Here is a 4,458-nt window from a genome sequence, read left to right on the forward strand (position 1 = left end):
ATTTGACTGACATAGCAATAATACATACCTTAAACAGTGAAATAAAGAATAGAAAAATACATAAAAGAGAATAATGAACAGAGTGAACATTTCATCTGATCTTTATACAAAATACACTTTCACAGATTACAGAAACAGATTCCATTAAATGTAAAAACACATAAACAAGGAAGGAAAACAAAGCTAATGAATATTTACACTGACCGAATTCTGCTGATAGACAATACTGACCTTTCAGTGTGAACATATTGAACAATATATACAGAATACAGTAACTACAGTGTATTTTTAACAGAAATAAATCATCTCTCTGAGTAACAGGTGCTGCATCTGTGACTCAGCAAGGCTGATATTAGTGATGAAATCTTCATTAAAATAAAGAGTTCAACTCAAACACCTTCTACTAAATCAAATATGAGTCCAGTCTGAACAGAAACTATCAGGTTTTCTCAAACTCAGTCAGATTAAACCATTAATCTTCCAGCTTTCTTCATCTGAGCTGCTTGAACTTTGGTGGAAACCTGGAGAAACGTAGGAACATCATGATCATCATAAAGTCTAATAGACACAAACGTCATATTGATAAAGAAACCAATGTGATTAAAGACAGAAAGACAGAGCAGGTCTGAGTAAGAAGAGCTCAGATCTCAGATTTGTGAAGATGTGGATGAAATGAATGGAAAAGAGCACAGATTCAGTCTCATGTTCTCTCTGTTATAACACATTTATTAACATGGTCAGCGCTGAGGAAAAGAAGACTCACCTCAGAAATGAGTGAAGTGATCAAGACTGCGTCTTTTCATTGTTTCACTGCTCTCTCTCTCTCTCCTCACATCACACTCATCAGTTTCTTTCTCTCTGTCTGAGGAGGAACAACATCAGATCAGATTAGACGTTTCTTTAAGCTGTAATCTGGAGCTGTAGAGTCACACAGACACACGATCATCTGAATGATGATCTGATCATCTGCTTAAAGAGTGGAGAAATACAGCGTGATATTTTTTGAGAGATTTTTTTGAAGTAAACACATCAGATATTTCTGTATAAAAGCAAAGCCTGTCAATCATTATTGTAACATAATAATAAAATATACCGACTTTCAACATCACAGCCTGCCAGCCTTATTTAATACATCATTTTATTAATGAATTTATTCTGTTTGAATAAATAAATCACTCTACAGATGATAATAAACATATTTAAACAAATGAAACCCAGCAGACTGTAGATGGAGCAGCAGCAGGAACCTAATCTACAGATTAAACCACTGAACAGTTATAGGACAAAAATAACAGCAGCAAATTAATTGGACAAGAAAAGCTCATATATATGAACATACTCCCTCTGTTTTTATTATATATATTTATAATGCATAAATGTTTTATATTTATTAATAATAATTCCAAATTTCATATAATAATTTCATGATATAGCAAGTGTGTGTTTTCATCATCAGTCAGGACATTTTTTTATTAAATATTCCACTTGTATATGCAATTTTTGGCTCAAAATGACTATTTAATACTGTGGTTTTAATTTGCCATTTGATGTACTAATATTGACATCTCATTTACACAGAGATTTAGATGCTTTATGAGCAGCTTTATTTAAATTCAAATGTATTTCCAGAACTGTATATTTATGCTGAATGTGATTCTACAATGATGGTGTCAAAATAATAATTCAAATGTCATTTCTTTCTAGCTTGGTGTTTCCTTTGATAATGCAATATCAAACGCATTACTGGAGAGTACAAAAGCATATAAGGAACGTTTTAATTATTTATTGCATTATGCATTCTTAATGAGTAGTTACATTCTTTCTCATCCTTTCCTCTGAGACAACATCACCAGTAGTAAAACTGTCTGCTGTCTTCAGTGTCTCTGTAAAACCCACCTGTACAGTTCTCTGAGGGGTATATCAGTTCTTCCTGGATGATTTTCTTCACCTCTGTTAAAGGATCAGTTCTTATTCTTTCTTTCCTCTTACGTCTTCTGTTTCTGTTCTTCTGGTAATCCATCTTCCCACCAACAGCTGTTCTTCTCCAGCAGCTCTCTCTGCAGTGCTCTTCAGAAACTCTGTTCCTGTTACCAGCCAATATGTTTTCGTCCAAACAGGAAACCAAACAGCGTTCTTTTTTTGGCCCAGCCACGGGTCACTGTCATGGTAGAAAGATCTTTTTCACTAAATGGCCTGCCCACTGAACAATCCGCCTGTTTTGCTTCTTCTTTTCAAACTTATTGGCTTGTGGATGTTGAATCAGCAGAATTATGATGAAAAAACGGAGCAGTGAAACAGACATACAGCTTTAAGCGTTCACTTCTGCTTTTTTACAACCACATTTCCATGTCCCATAATGTCCCATAATGTCCCATAATTGGGACACTGTGCAAAATGTAAATAAAAACAAAATCAAGTGCAATTCATTTAAACCCTACATTTTATTATAAAATTGTACAAAGACAACATATCAAATGTTAAAACTGAGAAATTCTTTTGTTTTTTGAAAAATATATGCCCATTTTGAATTTGATGCCAACAACACATTCAGCTGACAGACTGAAATGTTAGATTAAAGGCTGCCTGGTTAGATTGCTTTATTCTCTGTCTTTGACTAAGTTTCATATCTCTGTTTTCTGGCTCCAACATGTTTGGTCAGACGTCTGTACACAGGAGGTCTGTATGGGGCAGCATCCATAACAGCTAGTGTGTTTGCAGTATGTGATACAGTAACACCTACTGCTCTGCATCTTGTAGCTGATTATGTCACCGAGAGTCAAAATATGACCACAGAAAAGATCATTAAAATAATTTTTAATCAGGAATGTTGTCATTTTGATGAAGACATAGATTTTGATATGTGAAATCAGTGAACTGTCCCTTTAATAATACAGAGTACAGTAATCACAGTGTATTTTAAAGACTAATACTGAACCTAACTATGATTTCCAGGCATCCACAAGGCCTTTTATTAGCCCTCCACTCATCAACATGCAACATGATGACACCACAAGTGACTGAGAACAAGAATTAACAAGAACACAAAATTACAAATAACATGTTTTGAGTGCAGCCATTTCCTTTCATTTAGACATATAGTCAATTATAGATTAATTACTATATTCACACATTAATACAGGAATACATGAACACATGCACATGTAGGCAGAATGTGTAAAATGTAAAATGTGTTCAGATGTAGCCCACTGTGTTGTTCAACTCGCCCCACCAAGACATGAACACAGGTTCGTGGATGATGTTCAGTTTATTCTGCAATGATTACAGCAACAATAACATGAGGTTTTATTCATAATTTGGTCAGTTTAATTATATGTCAGATTACTTATAATTAACCTAATAATTAGATTTCAACACACTGCAATCTGTGTCAAATACAGTACATTTGTGAATATGAAATATTAGTTTAGTTTCACTTTAACATCTTCCTATGACAAAGTAAACAAATACAGAAAAGAAATGAAAGCAGTACTGCCATCTGGTGGTAAAATGTCAATGTCATTGTCAAATTTATTTATAGAGCACATTTAAAAACAGCAGCTGTTGACCAAAGTGTGATGTAGGAAAACTCATCAAACAGGCAATAAAACAAAGATGAGCAAGCCTAACACTGAATCAAAATCCCAAGAAAAAATGTGTTTTTAGACTAGACTTAATAAACTAGACTGGGCCTGTTTAGACTAGACAAAGTGTTGGGGCCCGTCTAACATGTAAAGGCAACTCATTCCAGAGTTTGGGGGCTATAACTGAAAAAGCTCCCCTGTGCTTCAACCTTCATTTACAAACACTTAAAAAGAACTGAGTTAAAAACAAAATAACAACCCATCCAGCCTCACAGCTAAACTAACTCTCTATAACCTCTGTAACTTCTAGACACAGCCTGTATCAGTAAAACTGGAGTTAAAAAATAATTCAAGAAATATTGACAGTGAATATTTTCAATATCTCATTTCTGTTCAAATTATACTGTCTACAAGTTTTAGTAAATAGATTCATTTAAATGCTAAAATAAAAAGGAAGGAGTAAATAATTGTGTGAAAGTAGTAAATATTGACACCATCTCATTCTGCTGATAGTCAATACTGACCTCTTCAGTGTGAACAGACTGAATAACATACAGAAAACAGTAACTACAGTGTATTTTAATAGAGATAAATCATCACTGTGAGTAACAGGTGCTGCATCTGTGACTCAGCAAGGCTGATATTTATGATGACATCTTGAGTTCAACTCAATCACCTTCTGCTAAATCAAAAATTAGTCCAGTTTGAACAGAAACTACTGTGGCGTCCGGCCACAGGCCACATGGCCGTAGGACGGCAGGAGGCGAGACCGAGCAAAGCGACCACGTGAAGAGGCTTTCAGGAAGGAGAGACGTTTAATGTTCATTGTTGCTGTTGTGTGATTGTGAGTGTAGGTGGTTGGTGTCAGTGTTAGTGC

General features: G+C 34.8%; 1 long non-coding RNA gene across 1 annotated transcript; it reads right to left on the reverse strand.

The window, feature by feature from the left end:
- Positions 1-277: 277 nt before the first annotated feature.
- LOC118802256 lies at positions 278-2,120 on the reverse strand. The gene is made up of 3 exons (XR_005006641.1): positions 1,897-2,120; positions 764-862; positions 278-521 (listed from the first exon to the last, which is right to left on the reverse strand). It is a non-coding gene; the product is annotated as an uncharacterized LOC118802256 (long non-coding RNA).
- Positions 2,121-4,458: the final 2,338 nt, after the last annotated feature.

Source organism: Colossoma macropomum, unplaced genomic scaffold, assembly GCF_904425465.1.
Source record: "Colossoma macropomum unplaced genomic scaffold, Colossoma_macropomum, whole genome shotgun sequence".
NCBI lineage: Eukaryota > Metazoa > Chordata > Actinopteri > Characiformes > Serrasalmidae > Colossoma > Colossoma macropomum.